Source organism: Engystomops pustulosus, chromosome 1 (genome assembly GCF_040894005.1).
Source record: "Engystomops pustulosus chromosome 1, aEngPut4.maternal, whole genome shotgun sequence".
In the NCBI taxonomy this organism is placed as follows: Eukaryota; Metazoa; Chordata; class Amphibia; order Anura; family Leptodactylidae; genus Engystomops; species Engystomops pustulosus.
This window is the reverse complement of record NC_092411.1, coordinates 51516024-51542553: the sequence shown is the minus strand read 5'-3', so window position 1 is coordinate 51542553 and position 26530 is coordinate 51516024. Positions and strand designations below refer to the sequence as shown.

The following is a 26530-nucleotide window of genomic DNA, read 5'->3' as shown; positions in this document are numbered from 1 at the left end:
GAGTCTGGGAATCTTCCATGCTTAGCCTCAAGTCTAACATAGCCGCTACTTCGGTAGCGAGAACTCTGTTTTTTTGGTTGGGAGAATTAGAAGACCACCTTAAGACAGATGCGGACAGGAATCTCCTTCTACAGACGATACCGCTGCTGCGTTCAGCGACAGGATTTCTTGCTGATGCTTCAGCAGAAAACATCAGACTGTCAGCAAAAGAAGGGGCGCTATCTAATTCAGTCCGCAGAGCTATTTGGCTTAGACAGTGGGGAGGGGATGTAAAGTCCAAGACGAAGCTCTGCAACATCCCATTCACAGGAGACTTCATGTTCCCGGAAGTTAAAAAACCTCAGAAAAACTTTTCCTTTCGGAATTCCAAGGATCCTAAAGACTCCAGAGGCAGAGGAAAACAGGGCCGCTGGCCCTTCAACAAAGGTGGAAGAGGTCGAGGATATCTATTCTCCAACCTTCCACATCAATCAAAAAAACAGTGACTACCAGGTAGGGGGGCGTCTTCTTTTCTTCCTCCACAGATGGAAGACGATCACATCAAACAAGTGGATCCTGAATATCATCAAATCAGGTTACCAGATAGAATTCAGCTCCCCTCCACAACAAAAATGTCTTGTCTCCAACCTAACATCTCGGAGAATGACAACACAGTTATGGAAAAATCTTCAAGAACTGTTAACAATGAAGGTAATTGTTACAGTTCCCAAAGAAGAAGAAAAGAAGGGCTTCTACTCCCCCTTATTTCTTGTGAAAAAGCCAAATGGGACCCTTCGACTTATTATAAATCTCAGACGGCTAAACAAGAACATAAAATACAAATATTTCAAGATGGAATCGGTGAAGACAGCCACCCCACTAATTCCTCCAGGCGCACAAATGTGCACCATCGACCTAAAGGACGCCTACTATCATGTCCCCATACACAAAAATCATCAGAAATTCCTAAGATTCGCGGTAGAATCGCCACAAGGGAAGGTCTGCCACTTTCAGTTCAGAGCCTTGCCTTTTGGAATTTCATCAGCCCCAAGAATCTTCACAAAGGTCATGGCAGAAGTGACGGCATTCTTGAGAAAAGAAGGTATCTCCATTATTCCATATCTCGACGACCTCCTCATAGTGGCAGACTCGACCCTGACTCTTCTCAACCACAGAGATCGGACAATCCGAACCCTGGAAAATCTGGGCTGGATTATAAATCTCCAAAAGTCTCATCTAGACCCCCAGAGGGAGACAAGATTCTTAGGGGTGATGTTAGATTCCAGGCGCCAAGCTTCTTTTCTCCCACAGGACAAGAGAGAATCTCTTACCTCTTTCATAGACAAATTCCAAAGGAAAAAATCATGCAGTGTCCGCTCAGCCATGAGACTGTTAGGTCACTTAACAGCTTGCCTAAACTGTGTATCATGGAGCCAGTTCCATGTAAGAACACTACAGGCGTGGACACTAAAAATCTGGGACAAGAACTTGGAACATTTAGACTTCAAGAAGGTCATTCCTCTGGAAGTCAAAAATTCTCTAAACTGGTGGAAACACCAGCAACATCTAGAAAAGGGAATACCATGGAACCCGACTCCAGTCCTGGTCATCCAAACGGACGCCAGTTCCTCAGGATGGGGAGCCGTTCTACCAGACCGTTACCTTCAGGGGTCATGGTCCCCTTGGATGAGAAGACAATCTTCAAATCTAAGGGAATTATCGGCAGTGTGGGAAACACTAAAAAGGCTACCCAAAGCCCAGGTAAAAAATATCAGGATCCTGTCAGACAATGTGACTACAGTGGCCTATCTACGCCGTCAAGGGGGCACAAGATCCTCGGACCTGATGGAGGTCACCAAGAAGATTTTTTCCTGGGCAGAGAATCACCTAGATTCCTTAACAGCGGTGTTCCTAAAAGGGTCAGAGAATCAGTCGGCGGACTTCTTGAGGAGAGAAAAGATGGACCCACACGAGTGGTCCCTGAACAGGGAAGTCTTCCTTTCTCTAACCCAGAAATGGGGCTCTCCGTCAATAGATCTGTTCGCCTCAAAAAAGAATACTCAAATAGAGGTATTTTTTTCCATCTCACCCAAGGACAACCCTCTAGGACTGGATGCCTTAAGCCAGTCATGGGGGACAAATCTAGCATATGCTTTCCCTCCATTTCCCCTAATCTCCAGAATCTTACAAAAAATTCAATCGAGTCAGACGACAGTGATCCTAGTAGCACCATTCTGGCCGAAAAAACCATGGTTTCCACTTCTCTTAAAATTAACAATCTCAGGACCCATCTTCCTTCCCTGCAGAAGGGATCTGCTACACCAGGGCCCTCTTCTTTACCCAGACCCGAAGTTTCTGAACCTAGCGGCCTGGCTCCTGAAAGGGAATTGCTCCTAGCTAAGGGTATCTCTCACCAGGTCATACAGACCCTAATAGCAAGCAGAAAACCAATCACCAACAAAATATACTACAAAATCTGGAAAAAGTATATATCTTGGTGCGAGGACCTTCCCCCGATTCCAGGCAAACCAAATATCGTTAGAATTCTTGATTTTTTACAGGATGGTTTTTCTAAAGGGTTAAGACCTAACACCCTTAAGGTCCAAATATCGGCCCTAAGCGCCTGTTTTGACTTCCCCTTAGCAGAGCACAAGTGGGTGAAGAAGTTCATGAAAGCAGTCTTAAGACTGCGACCTACAATCAGATCCGATATACCTAAGTGGAACTTATCACTAGTCCTAAACTCCCTTATGAAGCCTCCGTTCGAACCACTCTCGGAATGCAGCCTGAAGGACCTATCTCTCAAAACCTCCTTCCTTGTGGCCATAACATCCGCCAGGAGAATTGGAGAACTTCAGGCCCTATCCTCCAAAGAACCCTTCCTGATCATCTCGGAAGACAAAATAGTTCTGAAATTAGATACGTCTTTTCTTCCAAAGGTAGTCTCAGACTTCCATAGAAGTCAGGAAATCGTTTTACCATCCTTCTGTAACAATCCAAGGAATGAGAAGGAAGCACTCTGGCATACTCTTGATGTCAGAAGAGCTGTCATAATTTATCTAGAGAGAACCAAATCTTTCAGAAAGTGCAGAAACCTATTTATTCAGTTTGGAGGAAAAAATAAAGGAGAGAAATCATCAAGTTCCACCATTGCTAGGTGGATAAAACAGACTATCTCTAAATCCTACCAGCTACAAGATGTGAGTCTTTCAGAAAGCATAACAGCCCATTCTACTAGAGCTATGGCTACTTCCTGGGCAGAGAAACGGGGAGCATCCATCTCCCAGATCTGCAAGGCAGCTACGTGGTCAAGTACATCGACATTCCCAAAACACTACCGCCTGGATCTACCCTCTAGCCATGACTTGAGCTTTGGACGGAAAGTTCTCCAGGCCGTGGTCCCTCCCTAGTCTATTTATCTGGTAAGTCTCCAGGTGCCGTCATGGGGGACGCTATGGAAAAAGTGAATTAGTCTCACCGGTAATTCTGTTTCCATAAGTCCACCATGACGGCTATATATACCCTGCCCTGTGTTATTAATGATGTCTGGCTAATATCTTCTAGCTCTCTACCGGAACCTCCGGTGGTTATTTGGAAGACACTGGGGAACAGCGGCAGAGGAGGGGCCTTTTAAACTTCGCAACATCCTGTCCCTACCAAAGGTCAAGGTGCAACCTCCAGGTGCCGTCATGGTGGACTTATGGAAACAGAATTACTGGTGAGACTAATTCACTTTTTTATACTAAATTGCAGTGAGATTCTACAGATGGCAGAAGCACATTTTAGATTGCAGCAATGTGGGGAAATGGTGGAAGTGTACATCAAGAGGTGCAGTACCACAACACTTGGAAATGAGCTTCCTCTTCATGTTGACATCAAAAAGCAACTCGGGATCTTCTTGTCTTAGTAACAGTCTCACTGGAAAAATATGAGGAAATTCAGTAAAATGTCCTGCATGTTGATCACTCCTATTTAGTAGGAATGGTTTATAAAAAGGTACATAATAAATTTTAATATGTCAGCAATCCTAATCTCTAACGTCCTAATCTAAGGGGCAGGATTTTTAGTCTGCTAGTCTGACATTCACCAGGGAGGTCTTACCAGTAGGACGCCTGTGAATAGGAGATACATGTGTTTAACCCCTTAGCGCTCCGCGCCGTAGCTGTACTACGCAGCTTCCCACTATTGGCGCTCAGCGCAGTACAGCTACTGCGCGAGCGCATACTATTTTAGAATTGTCACCACGTCGCGAGACGTGGTGACATCGGGCTGAAATTTGGGTGACAGAGGCAGGAGGAGTTCCTGTCTCCGTCACCCGACCAATCAAATTGGTCCCGCCCGCCGATCGCCGTGATTGGCCAGTCAAACCTGACTGGCCAATTACAGCGATTTTAGGCTAAAAAACGTGCTTTTAGCACTTTCCTCTTCCTCCAGCGGCACCATTTTGGTTTGGTATCGCTGGAGAGAGGAAAGAGCGTTACTGTGTGCACCAAAATACACTTTTACACTATAAATAGTGTTCTGATCCTTATCTGATCCCTATTGTTCCCTACAAATTCCCATCCTATCTGTTTTTTCCTGTGTCCTGTGTGTTCCCTGTGTGATCGCCTTGTGTGATCCCACGTGTCTTCCGTTTTTCCCTGTCTGTCCCTTCTGAACCCAAACGCACTTTTCAGTGCGCTGTGTTAGCGTTGTTCTGCACTGGACGCACTTTTCAGTGCGCCGTGTGAATAGCGCTGCACAGAATCTTTAGCAATCTTAGCGGTAGTTAGTTTGTCTTAGGGCAAGCTAGGTGCATTTGTAGCGCCTTTTTGCGCGGTGCACATAGGTTTTTTTTCGGTGCCTGGTAATATTTTTTTCCAGAACGCCGTAGGTGTACCCGTACATAGCTACTTTTTGTGTGTGCCATCTGTGCGGCTGGTCCGTGTGGCTTGGTGTGCATTATCTTTTTTTTTTGTGTGCTATCTGTGCGGCTTGTCCGTGTAGTTTAGTGCGCATTATTTTTTTTGTGTGCTATCTGTGCGGCTTGTCCGTGTAGTTTAGTGCGCATTATTTTTTGTGTGTGCCATCTGTGCGGCTTGTCCGTGTAGTTTGGTGTGCATTACCTTTTTTTTTGTGTGCTATCTGTGCGGCTTGTCCGTGTAGTTTAGTGCGCATTATTTTTTTTGTGTGCTATCTGTGCGGCTTGTCCGTGTAGTTTAGTGCGCATTATTTTTTTTGTGTGCTATCTGTGCGGCTTGTCCGTGTAGTTTAGTGCGCATTATTTTTTGTGTGTGCCATCTGTGCGGCTTGTCCGTGTAGTTTGGTGTGCATTACCTTTTTTTTTGTGTGCTATCTGTGCGGCTTGTCCGTGTAGTTTAGTGCGCATTATTTTTTTTGTGTGCTATCTGTGCGGCTTGTCCGTGTAGTTTAGTGCGCATTATTTTTTTTGTGTGCTATCTGTGCGGCTTGTCCGTGTAGTTTAGTGCGCATTATTTTTTGTGTGCCATCTGTGCGGCTGGTCCGTGTGGCTTGGTGTGCATTATCTTTTTTTTTTGTGTGCTATCTGTGCGGCTTGTCCGTGTAGTTTAGTGCACATTATTTTTTGTGTGTGCCATCTGTGCGGCTTGTCCGTGTAGTTTGGTGCGCATTATCTTTTTTTTTTTGTGTGCTATCTGTGCGGCTTGTCCGTGTAGTTTAGTGCACATTATTTTTTGTGTGTGCCATCTGTGCGGCTTGTCCGTGTAGTTTGGTGCGCATTATCTTTTTTTTTTTGTGTGCTATCTGTGCGGCTTGTCCGTGTAGTTTAGTGCATTATATTTTTTTTTTGTGTGCCTGCTAGACGGTTTATCCGTGTAGTTTGGTGCACATTATCTAATTTTTCTTGTTCTCTATTTTTTTTTGTGTGCAATGTCTCAGAAGACGTACACCGTGTTGGAGGCATATAACATGCTTGCCTCTGACACCGAGTCAGCTAGTGGGGATGATGGTCCCTTTTACCTATCATCATCCTCCTGCTCATCTTCCAGTGACCTGGAAGGACCCCCAAGAAGGCGCCGTAGGGTTCCAGGGACTTCTGCAATTGAAGTGCCTGGGACTTCTGCAGGAGAAGTGCCTGGGACTTCTGCAGGAGAAGTGCCTGGGACTTCTGCAGGAGAAGTTTCTGGGACTTCTGCAGGAGAAGCGTCTGGGGCTTCCACTGACCCCACATGGGTAGCCCCAGATAATTATACCCCTCAGGTCCCTGACTTTTTGGGCCATCCTGGCATTAACTTTGACACGACAGGGCTCAGAGCTGTAGACTTTTTTAAGTTTTTTTTTGATGAGGAGCTGCTAAATATTATTATATTTCAGACAAATCTCTACGCTGCACAACATATTGCCCAAAACCCCACGTCCTTTTATGCACAACCCTACAGGTGGACCCCTGTCACTGCAGCAGAGATGTACAAGTATTGGGGCATAATACTCCTTATGGGGATAGTAAAGAAGCCTTCAATCAGGGACTACTGGAGCACAGATATACTGTACCACACCCCCATGTTCCGCATGACAATGAGCAGGATGCGCTTTGAAGCCATCCATAAGTTTTTGCACTACACTGACAACACACAGTGCCCACCCAGAGGTGACCCCAGTTATGATCGGTTATTTAAGGTCAGGCCCATATTAGATCATTTTAGTGCCAAGTTTGCCCAGGCATATACTCCCGCCAAACATGTGAGCATAGACGAGTCCCTGGTACAATTCAAAGGGAGACTTCAATTCCGCCAGTACCTGCCCAATAAGAGGGCAAGATATGGTGTGAAAATGTATAAGCTGTGCGAAAGTTCATCAGGGTACACATACAAGTTCAGGGTATATGAAGGGAAGGACTCCTCTATAGTGCCCCCAGAATGCCCCCCCTTCCTGGGTGTTACAGGGAAGATAGTGTGGGATTTAGTGCACCCACTGCTGGACCAGGGCTACCACCTCTACCTGGACAATTTCTACACCAGCACCACCCTGTTCAAGTGCCTCACTTCCAGAAATACTGCGGCATGCGGCACTGTACGCAGAAATCAGAGAGGTCTCCCTAAGTCGCTGCTTGGGCAAAAACTTAAAAGGCACGAAAGCAGGGCACTATGCAGCGACTCTGTATTGTGTGTTAAGTACAAGGACAAGAGAGAGGTCCTTGTATTAACCACAATACATGAGCACACCACCACCCCTGTCCCAGTACGAGGTGCCAGTACAGAAACCCCCAAGCCAGACTGTATTTTAGATTATAACAAATACATGGGAGGGGTGGACTTGTCTGACCAGGTGCTTCAGCCGTACAATGCCATGCGGAAGTCGAGGGTGTGGTACAAGAAGCTGGCCGTGCACATCATGCAGATGGCATTGTATAATGCTTATGTGCTGCATCGATATGCCGGCCAGAGGGGAACTTTCCTGGAATTTCAAGAGATGGTAATAAAGTACTTTCTTTTTGGAGACCAGGAAGGGGGGAGTGCTAGCACATCTGGAAGTGAGGCCACATCACGTATTGTACCAGGGCAGCACTTTCCAGGAGTAGTTCCCCAAACAGCCAGCAAGGGAAGGTCACAAAAGAGGTGCAGGGTGTGCTCCAAAAATGGCATTCGGAAGGACACCATTCATCACTGTGAGACATGCCCAGAAAAACCAGGGTTATGTATGAAAGATTGCTTCCGAATTTATCATACATCCCTGGATTTTTAGAGTACCCTGTTGTTACCCTGACGCACAGCTTATACATCATGCCGCACCTTCCCTTCTAAGCCCTGCCATGTGCCCAGCCTCTAGATTACTGTCCCGTATGCTTTACCCGGGAAAACATGCATCATGATTTTTAGGGTGTTTGTCTCCCATGGCAGCAGCTGGGCACAAAATGACATAATAGATATTTTTTACTATGCACTATCCATTTTGCACTTTTTCAGGGGTCCACCTGTGGGGTTAAAATGCTAACTATACCCCTAGATTAATTCATGGAGGGGTGTAGTTTCCAAAATAGGGTCAGTTCTTAGGGGTTTCTACTGTACTGGCCCCTATTGGCATCTACAAATCTTTCATGATGCCAAAAAGAAAAAAAAAAGTACAATGTCTGTGCTCCAACAAGTTATTCCCTTTTGAGCCCTGCCGTGTCACCATCCTACAGATTATTGCCTCCTATGGGGTATTGCCCTAACCGGGGTAACCCGCAGAATGATTTTTGATGTGTTTTTCCCCAGTGGCATGAGTTGGGCAAAATACTTTTGTCACTTCAATGGCATATTTGATAAATTGCAATACAACTGTTTCTCTGCACTACTCACTTTGTATTACATTTGAGCCAGCACCTTAGGGGTTAAAATACTCATACAAGCCTACATACATTCTTTGAGGGGTGCCCTTTCCAAAATGGGTTCACTACTTGGGCTTTCTATTGTACTGGTACCTCGGGGGTACCCCCCATTACCAATCTAGTGAAAACGAAGCTTGAAAACCTAAATTGTGCTTCTTTCTTCCTGACCCCTGCCGTGTGCCCAGCCTGTAAATTATTGGCACATGTGTGGTATTGCCGTACTCAGGACAACCCCCAGAATGATTTTTGGGGTGTTTGTCTAAAGTGGCATGGGTTGGGCACAGTATATGAGGCACAAAAATGACTTTTTTGAGATAAAAACACAATTTTTACTCTGCACCATTTACTTTGCATTCAATTTTGACCAGCGTGTTGGGGGTTAAAATGATCATACAAGCCTACATACATTCTTTGAGGGGTGCCCTTTCCAAAATGGGTTCACTACTTGGGAGTTTCTATTGTACTGGTACCTCGGGGGTACCCCCCATTACCAATCTAGTGAAAACGAAGCTTGAAAACCTAAATTGTGCTTCTTTCTTCCTGACCCCTGCCGTGTGCCCAGCCTGTAAATTATTGGCACATGTGTGGTATTGCCGTACTCAGGACAACCCCCAGAATGATTTTTGGGGTGTTTGTCTAAAGTGGCATGGGTTGGGCACAGTATATGAGGCACAAAAATGACTTTTTTGAGATAAAAACACAATTTTTACTCTGCACCATTTACTTTGCATTCAATTTTGACCAGCATGTCGGGGGTTAAAATGCTCACCACAACCACCGATAAATTCTTTGAGGGGTCTAGTTTCCGTAATGGTATCATTTATTGGGGGTTTCTATTGCACTGGCACCTCACGGGCACTGCCAACATGACATGGCACTCCAAATCCAAACGTGTGAAAACGGAGCTGGAAAATCAAAATTTCACTCCTTCCGTTCTCATCCCTTCTGTGTGCCCAGCCTGTAAATTATTGGCACATGTGTGGTATTGCCGTACTCGGGACAACCCGCAGAATGATTTTTGGGGTGTTTGTCTGAAGTGGCACGGGTTGGGCACAGTATATGAGGCACTAAAATGACATTTTTGAGATAAAAACGCAATTTTTACTCTGCACCATTTACTTTGCATTCAATTTTGACCAGCGTGTCGGGGGTTAAAATGCTCACCACAACCACCGATAAATTCTTTGAGGGGTCTAGTTTCCGTAATGGTATCATTTATTGGGGGTTTCTATTGCACTGGCACCTCACGGGCCCTGCCAACATGACATGGCACTCCAAATCCAAACATGTGAAAACGGAGCTGGAAAATCAAAATTTCACTCCTTCCGTTTTCATCCCTTCTGTGTGCCCAGTCTGTAAATTATTGGCACATGTGTGGTATTGCTGTACTCAGGACAACCCGCAGAATGATTTTTGGGGTGTTTGTCTAAAGTGGCACGGGTTGGGCACAGTATATGAGGCACTAAAATGACATTTTTGAGATAAAAACACAATTTTTACTCTGCACCATTTACTTTGCATTCAATTTTGACCAGCATGTCGGGGGTTAAAATGCTCACCACAACCACCGATAAATTCTTTGAGGGGTCTAGTTTCCGTAATGGTATCATTTATTGGGGGTTTCTATTGCACTGGCACCTCACGGGCACTGCCAACATGACATGGCACTCCAAATCCAAACGTGTGAAAACGGAGCTGGAAAATCAAAATTTCACTCCTTCCGTTCTCATCCCTTCTGTGTGCCCAGCCTGTAAATTATTGGCACATGTGTGGTATTGCCGTACTCGGGACAACCCGCAGAATGATTTTTGGGGTGTTTGTCTGAAGTGGCACGGGTTGGGCACAGTATATGAGGCACTAAAATGACATTTTTGAGATAAAAACGCAATTTTTACTCTGCACCATTTACTTTGCATTCAATTTTGACCAGCGTGTCGGGGGTTAAAATGCTCACCACAACCACCGATAAATTCTTTGAGGGGTCTAGTTTCCGTAATGGTATCATTTATTGGGGGTTTCTATTGCACTGGCACCTCACGGGCCCTGCCAACATGACATGGCACTCCAAATCCAAACATGTGAAAACGGAGCTGGAAAATCAAAATTTCACTCCTTCCGTTTTCATCCCTTCTGTGTGCCCAGTCTGTAAATTATTGGCACATGTGTGGTATTGCTGTACTCAGGACAACCCGCAGAATGATTTTTGGGGTGTTTGTCTAAAGTGGCACGGGTTGGGCACAGTATATGAGGCACTAAAATGACATTTTTGAGATAAAAACGCAATTTTTACTCTGCACCATTTGCTTTGCATTTAATTTTGACCAGCGTGTCGGGGGTTAAAATGCTCACCACAACCACCGATAAATTCTTTGAGGGGTCTAGTTTCCGTAATGGTATCATTTATTGGGGGTTTCTATTGCACTGGCACCTCACGGGCCCTGCCAACATGACATGGCACTCCAAATCCAAACATGTGAAAACGGAGCTGGAAAATCAAAATTTCACTCCTTCCGTTCTCATCCCTTCTGTGCGCCCAGTCTGTAAATTATTGGCACATGTGTGGTATTGCTGTACTCGGGACAACCCGCAGAATGATTTTTGGGGTGTTTGTCTAAAGTGGCATGGGTTGGGCACAGTATATGAGGCACTAAAATGACATTTTTGAGATAAAAACACAATTTTTACTCTGCACCATTTACTTTGCATTCAATTTTGACCAGCGTGTCGGGGGTTAAAATGCTCACCACAACCACCGATAAATTCTTTGAGGGGTCTAGTTTCCGAAATGGTGACATTTTGGGGGGTTTTCTATTGTACTTTTACTTCAGGGGCTCTTCAATTACACTGTGGCACCACAAAATATTTGCAGCCAAATTGGCCTTCCAAATTCCCAGTATCGCTAACTCTGTTCTGGACATCACTGTGCGGGGAAACAGCAGCTGACATCCACATGTCTGGTATTGCCGTACTCGGAAGAAGCAGGGCAAGAAATTAGGAATATATATTTACCTCAAATTCCTTCTGAATGTATCCGTTTTAGGGCTAAATTGGAAAGATTGAAATCAAAAATTGAAATTTCAAAATTTCCACTCCATTTTCATATGCTTCCGGAAAAATAATTAAAGGGTTAACAGACTTCTTAAATGCTGATTTGAATAGGTTGAGATGTTAGGTTCATAAAATGGTGTTACTTGTGGGGGTATATAGTACATAAGCCTTTATAGGGCACTTCCAAACTGAATTGATCACCAAAAAGTTCGCATTTTTCAAATTTCAAGAAAATCTGAGAAGTTGCTACTAAAACTTCAAACCTTCTCACATCCATAAAAATAATGGAAACGTAAAACAAATTATGGATATAAAAAGAAGACCAATGGCAAAAGGTTTCTATCAAAAAAAATTTGTGGTATCACTTTTTGTCTAAAAATTATAACATTTGAAACTTTGAAAATAGTCATTTTTTTCAAATTTTTCCTAAATTTTTGAATTTTTACCCCCCAAAAAAGGAACGGATCACCGAAATGACACTACTAACATAAACTACAATGTCTCACGAGAAAACAATCTCAAAATCACAGAGATATCTTAAAGCGTTGAAAAGTTATTACCACAGGAAGAGACACTGGTCAAATTTCCAAAAAAAGTTGCGAGCCTTAACCTGCAAACAGGCTGCGTCCTTAAGGGGTTAATGACACATCTGCCTTTATCTAAATATCAAACCAATGCATAGTATGGGACTTTGGGTGAGCAAGCTAGACGTTGTCCTTCCTCTAGTCTGCGGGAATGTGAAAAATTTAGATGCTACACATGTCATCTGTATCACATCTGTATTTGTGAATCACATGCTATGTTACACAATTCTGTGACACTTAAAGGGCTTGGGACAAGCTTGTGATATAATTTTTTCTTTTGTGGATCCAGAAACGAATTATTATGACACACAGGCTCACACTGCTTACATGAATAGCATGGTATAGATAATTACTGGCTATCTATTATTATTATTATTATCAGTAATACCCAAGTGCTATGTTTATAGCAGAACACATGTATTGCAGGGGGGGGGGGGTTCTCCATTGATCTGTAGCAGCTTAGACAAGAGAGTTTAATTTGCACAAAATTCTACCACTTGTAAATTCTTTGTCAAACACTTTTTAATGCCAGAATCCATAAATTACTTTTTACAGTTGGTGTCACAGATTTTTTTATAGCCCTTCTGTAGAGGTGTAATTGCGTCGTAATGATATTCTGTCTAATGACACAATTGACCATATCTGCAGATGTCAGATCTGCACTAAACACTGAATCCTTAAATGGCTTTGTTTTTCCATTGCCTTTTCTACGAGGTTCATTAAACAAATGCAGACTACACAGCAGGATCGCCTTTAGAAATATTTACCTCATTAGATACCCTTGTCCCATTGTAGGGAGTCCCTACAATAGTAATATACATCAACACGCCAAAGATAATGTCACATTGTAGCAGCCCGATCTGGAAGAGCAATTCCTATCAAGTTTAAAGTTTGCACCTACAGTCATTTCTCTACATACATATAATAATGGAATCTCTTATTCCTCGTACCAAAGGCACCAAATTATATATTTTGAATGTTGGATTGTGAAGGGGGAATTTATTAAGATTCGTGTATCTACTGGGGCCTCTTAGTATATACGGGTGCAATATCCGCCAGGTAGGAACTGGCTAGACCAGGTCTGACCTGGCAGAGATTTCTGCTATATTCTTCACTGGCTTTCCAGTGGAGAACATAGTAAGTGTGGGAGTGTACGCACCAGCCTGCTCTGCATAATCTTGTGTTCTTAAAGAAAACACGTAATTATAGAAATAAGGAATAATCCATAAAATCCTGTACAATCACAGGTATTAATGAAAACAAAAAAGGGTGTAGAGTGTCTAAAAGCGTGTCTAAAAATCATAGACCCCTAACTAGATATAAGTACAGTTAATATCCCATGTGTCGTCACTCAGGACCACCGGGGTTTATTTACTGTTGGATACTATGTATATAAAATAGGGGGTAACAGATTGCTAGAATACACACAATAGAACACAAACTAACAGACATAAATCCAGTCATATTGCTACAGGAAAATATAGGACTACATTTAGGACAGTGATGGCAAACCTTTTAGAGGCCGAGTGCCCAAACTACAACAAAGACCCGTTTATTTATCGCAAAATGCCAACACAGAAATTTAATTTGTGATTTATACTCCCTTCTCTGTCACAGTTTTTATTGATACCAGCCCCTGAGGACACCAATAAAGCAGAAACCACCAGTGCCATAGGTTAGCCATCACTGATTTAGGACATTAAAATAATGGTACAGCTGACAGTAGGATTGAATGCAACCCAGGAGAGGTTCCACCGGTGTAATATACAAAGTAACATGTAGTTATACTCAAAGGGTGTTATGTTTCTAATAGGAATAGGTTTATGCAAAAAGATATTCAAGAAGTATACAATACATAATTGATAGCCAGCCTCAGTGGGTGCAAGTAATAGATAGTGATACCCTGCTAGCTATTCCCTCCCAGGGGACTAAAGATGCCAGCTGATCAGAGGAACCAAGTAACCAGAAGAAATAAGGTTATAAGCCATTAAGATGAGAGGTAGATTCGCTATATACATGCAGTTAAGGTCACTGCTAGCGGAAGTCTACCCTGGAGACATCTGATATTAATGACCCTCCCTTTGTTGGGGTTTTGAAGTTTTTGCTCCTTATCAGTGCATTGTTGGGAGCTGGTTTGGCTAGCTGAGAGTGCACATACCGTACATAGGTCAGGAAGGAAAATATGTGTCCGTCTATGCAGGTGTACAGAAAAAAACATCTACCATCAGTTTAGTACATCATTCCTCAGGACTACTTATATTATAACGCTATATGCCGCAATCACATAAATACAGAGTTATAAAAGTTATGCTAACTATCCTGTGGCGCTCGGGCTACGTAACCCAGGCACCTCAGGGAACCTCATATTTTATGGACAAACCCCCCTTCCCGTACGTCACTTATCTTGGCTTTGTGGTGGGTGAGACGGCTAGGGTTGCAGGGGGTGGGGGTGCATAAATTAAAATATGAGGCTACCTGAGCTGCTCGGGTGATGTAGCCGGAGTGCCCCAGTGTAATTAGCATAACTTTTATAACTCTATATTTCCGCCATCACTGCATATAGAGTTGTAATAAATGAAGTCTTATTGGGACACATATATCATCAGTTTAATGATGGTAGATGTCCTTTAAAACCCTGCATGCTCAGTTAAAAAAAATTTAAAAAATATTATTTCCTAAAATACTTCACAGGGCACGATTGTCTTTAAAAGTTTGTAAAAATGGCCTGTATTCTACAAGGTCACATAACATATTCATATTCGTATGATAGTGATGCTCAATTATACAGATTATGTTAGTTTTCATGAATCTCCCCGTTTAGATGTGTTACTGTGCTCTGTCTATGGTATATTATGGTATATAATACACATGGATGGGGGTAGGACATGCTTTTTATGTTTGCAACAATAAGCAATGTTGAACTAACGCCCTCATGAATAAGTGGTGGCCTTTATTATTTTCTTATTATATTTTATTCATGCTTCTAGCTTTCCTTTTTCCAGCTTGATCTCTTCCTAATTGATTTATAATATGGAATAGTTTACAATGGGATTTAGCGTCCAGCGCTCGGATAAATAAACACAGAAATAGGATGTTGTTTTCCTATCCGCACAGACCTTGACTGACGTCCAGACCCGCACATTCAGCCGTAACCTTGTGAAGTTAGGTTTAATAAGTGGTGTAATGATCACAAAGGACATTGAAGCAGTATTTCTCACAGCAATTCTTTCCCTGTGTCTTCATATAATTCATAAACGGATGAGCTGTGGAATATTTTTTTAGAGATATGTAAAAGCAAGCGCTTGTTCCAGGTCCTTCATACTGGCACATGAAAATGCGTCATTGTTATGTTACATAGCGCATTCGTAAAACTGCTGAGCATTACTGGCCTTGTGTGAGAGTTCTGCTCTGTAACGCGCCATTCATTACTCTGATGAGTGCAATGTACATTCTGCTACTCGTAAATACTGGAATATGTGTTCAGTCTACTCCTGCATAGTATAGCGTTATATACACATAGCATTTTATGCCGCCATATGCTGCTGTTTTTGTTTGGTTTTATATGGTCAGGAGCGGTAATAGGGTATCATAACCTGGTAGTTTCACTGGTGTTTTTCAGTATCATTGTTCTGCCACTGTATAAAACATGTATATATAAAGGTATGTTCACACTGCAGCATTTTCCAACCCCCACAGAGTTTTAAAAGTAGTACCCATCTTACATAGAGACTATTTTTTCTTTTTTACAATTCTGCCAGGAATATGACCAAATTTTCTAGGTGTCAAATAAATTCTACTACAGGCTTTGGCATCAAATACTGTACTTCTACCCTAAAAGTAACACTTCTGAAGCATCCTTTCTCTAAACTCAGGTTTTTTTTTCTGTTACTCCTTCCGAAAAAATAGTTGTTACCACTTTGGGGTGTGTTTTGGCACAGTGCCTGCTGCTAGAGTCACACTATGTGGAGACCAACTCTTTAAAGGGCAGGTATTTTTTCAACCATTCCCATTGTATCACAGAGCTCTACAGTGAACAACTTTCAGAATTTTTGTTGATTTTTTATTTCCGTTATCTTCCTTATTGCCTCAAAAATCAGCCTTGTACATCCTGTTTCACCATCCATAATTCTGTCCTTCGGGCTGCCAGGATACACCCACTGCTCCCTCTGTGTATGCGCGAAATCTACTGACTTCCCTGTGAGTTCAAGTCACAGGTTTAGAGGCTAAAGACTCCATTACACAGCCGAGTCAGGAGGAATTAAGTGCGCACGCAGGACTTGTAGATGATGATGCCTGAAGGGACGGATGTCTGGAACAGTAGAGGGGAGTGTCATGTCTTCCACTTCATGAATACTCCGGACTGCACAGCTGTTAGTAGCGTGGATTAGACGCATAGAACCTCATTTGCATATAACAATGGTAAAGTTCAGCTAAATATTTATAATTTAAATATGTATATTGCGTGTGGAGATAATCCGTTTTGAAATATGTTTCTCTTGGGCTATGTATAAATGTGATTCAGGTGGTCGGTGGATTTCATGTGACAGGGTATGGAAACACATTAAGGTGTCAATTTATTCAAACATTTTCAGGATGAAACCGCAAAAACTAGAGCAATAGAAGAGGATGTTTCAGAATTGTTTTCTTGTCATGACCAACTAGATTTTACTAAAAAAAAAGTGGTGACACTTATTTAAAAAAAAAACAACAACATGTATTGAATTGGCCTTATGATAACACTGTATGGAGTCATAGTAGGAATACCATAAAGTCACATAGGACCTACAGAGTTATAAGGAAGTTAAGCAGAAAGAAAGCAAATTTATAATTTTGACTTGTGGGTATAGCTTCATGGGTATTCTCCACTAGAAATATTGGGGCAGATTTATCAATCTGTTTGCAATACTCTGTCTGCACCTCATTTATAAAGGGCTCTAGACAGTTTTCAGGCACTTTTATGACTCCTAAAACAATAAAAACCTCTGTGCGCCAGAACTTTACTGCAGCTTTCCCGTGCAAACTAAGGCTCCTTTCATTTGAGTGTTGCAGAGTTTCATCAGCGTCTTTTCAGTATTTGATCAGTGAAAAACGGACATTTTTTTTTGTCAATGTTTTCAGTCAGAGTTTTTCCATTGTGTCTGTCTGATCAGTTTTTACCGCAACAGATAACATTGCTCTACCTTTTCTTTTCTAGGGCAATGGTTCAGTGTAAAATGCATTGCACTTGCATGTATGTCAGAGTGTAATGCGTTTTTGATACTTCCCCATAGACTCTTCAAGCCCGCATGTGTGTGAATAAAAATGCATGTGTTCAATGTAAATCAGAAACACTTGTGTGAAAAGGGCTTAGGACAACTAAAAGGAGGTGCAAAGTACGAGAGACAGTCTTATACTACATCAGATTTATCACCCAGCATCAGACACAGTTCTAAACCTGGGGCAGCATAAGACTGCCTAGTCCAAGACCCCCTTGTATTATTACGTCTTTGTGGCCGTATATATGTCCTATCTTTGGACACACCTACTGGACGGCTTCCTATGGGGAGGGGTGAGGAGCGCTCAACCCAACCGCTACATTCGGGTGAGCACACGGCCATCTGCAAGTGGCCCAGCTCTGATAAAACTCGGTGACTTTGATAAATCTGCCCCATTGCTTCTATAGGAGAATATCACCATACAAAGGGCACCTTACAAAGTCCGGACAGCAGTACTTGGAGGTTGTGCCGTACAACAACAGCACTAGCTACTATACAGCATCTTTAACTGAGGTGTACCGTTTTTAAAACTCCAAGTCAACTTATTGGTATGTTTTAGTACACCTGAAAAGATGAATTTTATAAAAAAAAGACAATGGTGACTCTTGCTTCTTTGTCTCCCATATTAAGTGGTGCGCTTTGTTCTAGTTCGTGAAAAGGTACTTGTTCAGAGAGTTCTGTATTTTTCGCTGTCCAAGGTTGAGTTTGGTTGAATTATTATTTTTACAATGAGGAAAATTCATTCTCCTCAGACAAAACACTAAGGCTGTGTTCACATCTCATTTTTTGCATACAGCGTGTACTTCAGGAAAGCTCCCGATGTATACGCTGAGCGTACACATTGACTTATACTGGCAGACGGAGACATTGTTACCTCCCGGCATGTAAATTTATTTTTATTCCAAATAACATGATACAGCAGTGAGTAGGATGTGTTTAAGCATGTCCACAAGACTTTCTCAACTTATCATTAGGCTTGTGGACATCTCTAAACATGTCCTAGTTACTGCTCTATCGTGTTATATGGAATAAAAAGAGGTTTCCAAGATTTGTGTGTGCCGGGACTTCTATTTTTATTGAATCATTCAACACTACTGATCGCTAGAGCACTACTGAGTGGTGCACAGTCCAAACAACTTTTGCTATTGTTGTTACCTAGGTCTGATCAGCAAGCTATATGTTTCCATCCTGCTCCCTCCTGCTGAGTGGCGTATATGCTTAGCTGAGGCAACAGAAGCTTATTGGGTGCAGAATATATGAGTGGATAATTCGTTTCGGAGGGGGGCGGGATCCGTTGATGTCACTGTCCATATAAGGGGAACACTCCATACATTGGCAGCAGCCAGTTGCTGCCAGGTCCCCCTCCTCCCTTGCATTCGTAGGGGTGGAGTACCCGGCGACCTATCCCACTTTATTAGCATACAGTGGGATACATCTGTTCCATACATTGGAAGGACACGTTGTAATCCCCCTGACATATTCTTCAACTTATGACACAAAACATGAGGTGAACCCAGCCTAATCTGAAGCATCATGGTCCTCCATTCTTTGATTATTGGTGTAAAAAAAAAAACGACAAATCCTCATTGTTCACCTTTCCATTTTTGTTGGAGGGTCCCTGTTTGCATTGAAATGACATGTGATAATACTGCCGGATGCAATATCTGTATCAGTTCCCCCAACTTTAATGTGTTGTTTATAGTACTAGTCACCTCATCTTGGGAAGAGACACCTTATGGACTCTCTTAATCTCCTAGGCCAGTGTACAAATACATATCATATGCCACTACTGCAGCCAGAGGCCAGCTTTTTTTTTTCTTTCTATACCCTAAGCAACCTTTTTAATGAAGGACTGGAGCCCCCTCCCCCATATTAAAATATCTCTTTATACAGGCAGTCCCCGGGTTACATACAAGATAGGTTCTCTAGGTTTGTTCTTAAGTTGTATTTGTATGTAAGTCGGAACTGTATATTTTATTATTGTAACTACACACACATTTTTTTGGTCTCTGTGACAATAGGATTTTAAAATGTTGGATTGTCATAAGAACCAGGATTAACAATAAATCTTCATTACAGACACATGTGATAACTGTTTTTGCTGTTTATTGTAGCCTAAGGCTAAAGTACAGTAAATTTACCAACACCCAGAGATCCGTTTGTAACTAGAGGTCATCTGTAAATCGGGTGTGCTCAAGTAGAGGACTGCCTGTATACAGTATATATATTTTTTTTTTTAGCCTAGAAGAGAGAATTTTACTTATTGCCTCTTCGACAATTCTTTTTATTAGACATAAAACAGTTTTTCGCCTGCATTTCCATTCACTAGCTGGCCCTAGATGAGCCACAAGAAACTTAGTGCAAATTCTGTGTTCCTTGTACATGAGCGAATGTTGAGAACTATGCTGTGAGCATTACAAGCTGTGCTTCAAGGCTTGCTGGAAAGTGCTATGCTCTCGGCACAAGCCTGTGTATGGTTCCTATTTCCAGTCTTAATAGTGAAGCAAGATGTCAGCGTTCAAGCAGATGCCTTTTGCATAGTTGTCAAATAGAGCAAATAATTGCTGGTTTTCCGGCTGCTTGCTTGCAATGGCTCATACAGCATTTCTCATTCGGTTCTTCCAGGTTCAGTTATGCCACATGTTAGACGAGAATGAAGCCTCCTCTGATAACTAAGCACCTCTATCAGTGGCAGTGTCACAGTGTACTTTAGGTCCTAAACATGTCCTGTATAGTCAAGTAGGTTTTAGGCAAATGTAATTCTGTCTGTAGGTGCTACACTTAGGGAAACATGCTAAGGACAGGCAAGGATTTGGTGCATAGTAACTGAAGGTCCTGCTATATGCAGTTTACCATTATGTACAATAAATATAGGGGGTGTGCAGTTGGGGGGATATGTGTGTTCATTAAAATGTGTAAGCTCTTGAGGTCATCTGATCCCAGCTTCAGCAGACAGACATGCAATTCTGATGTGGGATTTACAGACGGTGAGGGTATTTTGCCTATCACTTCTACAAACAGAAAGAGATTGGAAATGAGAAGTAAATGTCAGCACTGTATATTGTTCAGTCTAAAACAGTCATGTATTTACCGTACAACGAGTATATCCACACAATCTGATTTCCCCATTTCATACACACACAATTAATCTCTGAGTATATATTGTGTTGTTGGAATAACCTATACTACCTGGAAGAAACCTCCACCCTGAAGAGTAAAACATACTCTATGCATATATTAGCTGAAGTTCGGAAATTCTCTTGATACCGTACATGAGAAACTCACATGTTATAGGGTTAAAATTGTATGAAGGTTCAACTGATTAACCAACCTTTTTCACCACCTCAAAATGAGGTGAAGCCGGTTATAGCCAAATGTTCTGCTAGTTCTGTATACTGTTATATTCAATGCTCGCGTCATCTGGTATGCAGTATATTGTTTAGGTCATTAAGTATACTGTAAGTAATTCTTTTCCTATAATCTTTAATGATGATTTGTGAAATATTAGTAGCATTATTCTATGTAATTTGTGGTAAAATGTCTGAATTTTAATTGTGTGAAATATATGAATATGGATGAAATCCAATAGTTGGATGTCCCCCAAGTTGCACCTTGTAATTTAAAGATTTTTTATTGCTGTAAGTTAATTCCAGATCAGTGAATAAGCTAAATAGATTTTAAAAGGTATTTTAGATGTTTTCCAGGAATTTCCTTATTTTCCCCAAATTGGTTAATAATCTTTGCCATTAGAAAATGTTGCACACCTATAAGGCTACATTCTTATTTCTGCGGCTGTTGCATGAATCAGTAGGAAAGTGCATATAGGAAACACTATAAGGCTACGTTCCCGATTCCAAAATCTGGGAGGATTCCCAAAGAATACTTGCAATGTAGGGTTGCAAAACTATCCCACTGTATAAGCAAATATATAGTAATGTGCAGCCCCTCATTGCTGAAGGTAGGAGGGGCAGTTAACATTGCACACAGTGTGATCTACTACTGCTGATGTTCAGGGTGTCTCCCTAAATGCCTTAAGAGAGTGGGAAAAAGTATCAGAGAGGGTCTGTTTGGTGCACTGCCTCTGTCAATTGAAATGGACACGTCCTATGGTGTAAACCCCTCACTTCTGAAAGCAGGACGGGCGGCTAACATGGGCTACACAAAGTGACATACTGCTGCCAATGTTCAGGGTGTCTTCCTAGTGACCATAGAGGTTGGGGGAGAATATCACAGGTGGTCTGTTTAGAGACCGTTTGAAAGCATCTTATGGTGTAACACATTTATTGGCATGGACTACTCATTTGATGAGTGGGCTTCCCCCTTCGCCAGGTCCAAAATTAACAGAGGACTGAATGTACTTACTCCTAAAACTACTTACTCCATTTTTGGAGTGCTGTGTTATGTCCTATATCCCTAGTAACTTTCCCTGTATAGACAGTAAAATTACTTGGGGAATGAAAACGAGGCGTCCATATGCCGTATCATGGCCACATTATTACAGCAGAAAGCAGGATGAAATAATGTATTCTTCTAAACTATTACATCCTGTGTCAACTGCAGTATTCTGATAATGCGAAGACCAAAAGGGTGCTCTTGGACCAGAAGAGTGAAGGGGGAAGCAGGGAGTCATATGAGCAAAGAAAGTGAAAAGTACAAAGCAAAACATGTAGACTCCTTCAAGTCATGAGAGATGGTTCAAGTCACATAATGCTAAAAAAATCTATATAAATAGTCTTCTAAACTTCTAAACATGACACAGTCAACTAATATATATAATTTTTTTTTATATCTTTCTAAAAAAGCTACAGGTAAATTAACGTTTTAAAGTACCATCTTTTACGACCAATCTTATGAAATGGTGGTAAATTGTTTGGCAATTCTTTGGATTGGATGCATTAATGCAAGAGTTCATATCCAAGAGTTCACGACAAATGGATTGTGAAGTAGTGATTTTAGTGGAAAAAAGAAGATAGTATATAATCCAGCCAGGTACCATTAGAAATAACACCATTCCCAAAGTGATAGGATATAAACGTGGCTGTAGAAACATCTATTCAGTTCTAAAGCCTGGACCACCAAAGAAGAATGATCACTGAATTTTCTGCTAAAACAGTGTGGTCTATCACTTTATGTTTTATACCTTTCTTAACTCTGGCAGGGTAATGTGTAACATAACATTAATAATCAATCACTTCAGCATTCCCAGAGTTTCAGTAGATATAGGATAGGATATCTATTACATCATATAGGGGCTTTTAATTACTCATATCCTTCCGATCCTACTACCAAGAGTGAAGGGCTGTAGTGAAGAATAGTCTCCGCCTTACAGGAAGGGACTCTCTTAATCACATTAATCTAAATGGGCAGCATGGTAAGATTGTTTTTTCTGTTGCTGCAGAGAAATCCACCTAAACCAATTTTTAATCCATTGTTTACAGACACCCCAAGCAGTTTGTGTAGCACGTTTGGTGGCTACCTCCTCACGAATATGTGCACAAACAATGGACCCAATTGTCATCGGTGTGTTCAGAACCAATATTTTTTATTTCACTGTTATGGTTCTGTGTATTTGGCCCAATTCTACAGTATTTGAACATCATACATATGAAAATTATTTAATGGCAGGCAATGAATATTTCAGACTAAATGTTTTTACTCTGTCTTCGTGTTACGAGGTTCATATAAGATCAGATATTACATCTTTTTTTGTGATATTTGTTCAGCTTAGATATTTCAGATTACAATCTGACACTTCAAATACATTTTACAGTTCAAGTACAATCTGTGCAAAAACAAATTGACATCCCATATGTGTCACCGCTTTGTACTTAAACATTCTGCCATGAGTTAAAAGACCTTGTATAATTCTAACGGCAAATGCTATTCAGATATTCAGTAGTATTACATTTGCATCTAATAGATGTGATGAAAGGCTTTGACAAGCAATACGTGTATGACGAGTTTGGTTGGAAACAATCTATATATCTTATAATGTAAAATAAATAGTGTTTATGTATGGCTGATGCACTGTTGGTGCACATGGTGATGGATCCACCAGTTTATGGAAAGAAATTCAAAAAGATATTTTGCGACTTCATTTGTTTTCTCTTTTTTCTTTATTGTGAAAATTTGAACTGTGCAGTTTTTCTTTGAGAAAGAAGTGGAACATTAGCTAAATCCAAAGCGTATTTAAGCTTTCATTGTAATTAGGAGAGCAATCGATACGGCTTAGGGTTTCCAAAACGTGTAGACTCAAAACTCTTTAGGATTAAAAACCTACAAATGGATGTGACTGACCAATATGTTCTTATACCCAATGTGCAAAATAATACTTCAAAAACCGAAAAGTGAAAAGTTCTGGTGCTCCTCTGCTTCAACGTTCCGCTCCTATATCCAATAATATTGTTCTCAGGGAGAGTCGAATAATCCACAGTATCTCTTTCCCTGCAGTCACAGGTCACAATTATTAATAAAGTCGCATAGTCGATCTCTACATCCTGATGTGTCACTTGTTCGGGGGCTCCAATGGAGCAGCGGAAGGGTTCCAAGCTGCAGCTGAATCTTCCGGCTGGGAACACCAGCTGATTTGGAGTTCGTTCCGCTTCCTCCCGGTCCGTGTAGGTCTTAAGCTCAAGGAAAAGGAAGAGATCGCAATGGTGCAATAGAGTTTTAAGATTTAAATGTTTATTTGTTATTATATACTCACCAAACAAGGATGTTTAAAAGGACTTTAAAAAGACTTAAAATGACTTAAAATAATACAGGCGGTCCCCTACTTAAAAACACCTGACATACATACGACCCATAGTTACAAACGGACCTCTGGATTTTGGTAATTTACTGTACTTTAGTCCTAGGGTACAATAAAAAAGCTGTAACAGTTATCACAGGTGTCTGCAATTAAGATTTATTGTTGATCCTGGTTCTTATGACAACCCAACATTTTTAAAATCCACTTGTCACAGAGACCAAAAAACTTTTGACTGGGATTACAATAATAAAGTATACGGTTCCGACTTACATACAAACTCAACTTAAGAACAAACCTACAGAACCTATCTTGTATGTAACCCGGGGACTTCCTGTACTTGTCAAAATTTGGCCAGGCTCTGTTCATATCTGAACTATGGTTTTGGTTCATAAAGGGAACCATAAGATTTTCCTAAATGAACTGTCCAATGAATTCAAGATGAGATCTTAGAACCTTTTTATCTCTTCAAGAGCAAGTCCCTATGATTTGATTTACATTAATGTGACATTGAAGTACTACAGTAGATGCTTCACCCCTCCTGATAGGAGGAGCATACATTATACATAACCATGGTTCAGTGATGGTTATTGTACACACAGTGACCAGCTGTGTGATATCTGCCTTATCGAGTCAAGAGCTAAACTATAGGATACATGCACATGAAGGATATATTCATCCATTTGCTGTAAATTCAACAAAAAAAGCTCACTGACACATATATTTCTATGGCCCCAAGCACATGGCTTTGGTAAATGTATAAAAGTATCAGACTTCTAAGAAATGTCTTTACTCTTGCTCCCCTTCCGAAGTAAGATTTCTTCTTAAATAGTTACATACTATGCTTAATGCAAATAATGAATTGGGAATGACGGGTCATAAGAACGGGGGGGTCCATTGTAACGAAGGTGAACAGAACAGATAATCGCCCTTTAACCTTTGCCTTTTCACCTCTATTCATCTCTACGGTGCATGGCTATCTTTGTCAGTGCTATATGCAATGATTGGAGCAGAAGCTTGAATGTTCCTCCGGCAGCTCCATTCATTTGTAGTCCAACAGACTCCTGCTCTGGTAATACCTGGGGACACCCACTGGGACCCCCACAAGTCAGCAAGGTTTCCCTTATTCTGTGCTCTCTGCTAGCAATATTTAATGTTCGAAATAATGTACTGGGAAGCTGAAAAAATTGGAATGCCGTAGAATTGTGCACTGTCAAAACTTTTGTTGACATTGTATTCAATTTTTTTTATCAGTGGTGAAAAATGGCGATTCAGATATTTGGACAATATCTTTCAGTTTTAATGTTAACCATATGGAATAATTCTTTTTATATTTAACAGATTAGGCATTGGGACATGTGGATACCTAACATGCTTATGATTTGAGTGGTACACTTCATTTTCTATGATTTGGTGTTAAATAATTTGTGCATAGTAACATGAGGTAATACATTTATGTGCTACCTCATCTGTGCTACATCTGCTCCCTGATATTTCCCCCCTCTCCTCCCACAGCCACCCCCTCGCACAGTCAGCGTGCTCCTTGATTGCCCCTCTCCTTACACAGACCCCTCCTCCACTCCACTCATGTTTCCTTCTCCAAGTTCAGTTAGCACACCCTCTTCTCCTACCCCCTATTGATTGTGTTAGCCCTCCTTTTATTTCCCCCTTTCCCTCCTCATCTCACAGTCTGCAGCCCTGCCATCTTCTTTTACAGGCTTTCGCTTGTAAAATGCATTTTCCCTTCAGGACATGTGATCATGACATTACCTCCTCGGTAGCAGGACCTGAATTATGTCATTTCAGGTCCTGCAAGGAAAAGTAGTGTGCTTACTGCTTACTTTCATCCCGTTTTTAACCAGGGAGGCTTTGTACACATATGTCGCCCCCTGTAATCCAGCAGGGGGCACCGCCTCAGGCGATTTTCTCAAAGCAGGCGACTCAGGACTGGTGCTCCCCTGCAGAACAGACTTGAGAAAGGTCTTTTTTTCAGATTTTTCACAGTATACCACTTCTCACTGTGCATACAAATTTCACAATTGCTCCTATGCGAGAAATGTGTATGTTGCATTTTTATTTTTTTTATTTTTTTTGTAGACTAGTAAGAGGGAAATGAAAGGAAGTGTCAAACGATTATTTTATGTAAAGCCAGCCATGAGAATCACATCATTACAAAGTATTAAGCATTTTATTGACTATAGTCATCATGTGCTTATGGAGAAGCTACTTAATGGATACAATGCCATCTGCAAAATCTGAAGGTAATAGCAGCAGGAGTTACAATGGAATGTCAGGCTGAATGCATAAATCACTATCACACTAAAATGCCTGGTCTATAACTCTCACAATGAACAAGGACACAGTAGGTTCATCTGTGTTAAATTTCCAATCTGTCCTGGGGCTGATATCTTTTTCCCTACGGTTGTATGTGTACACTTGTACTCTTCCTACTATTCTGCATTGTCACCTGCTTTCACTTGCATTGATCTCCTGTAATAGCTGCTATCATCGCACGCAACTATTGCTCATTGATTTTGTCTTTTGTCTATTCTTATTCCTGTTTTTATTTTACATTGACTTGTTCAATGCC

At 41.4% G+C, this 26530-nt stretch overlaps 1 protein-coding gene across 1 annotated transcript in view; it reads left to right on the top strand.

The window, feature by feature from the left end:
• Positions 1-26530, top strand: part of FBXL17 (F-box and leucine rich repeat protein 17) — a 469629-nt gene that overhangs the window by 417689 nt on the left and 25410 nt on the right. The window lies entirely within an intron of this gene.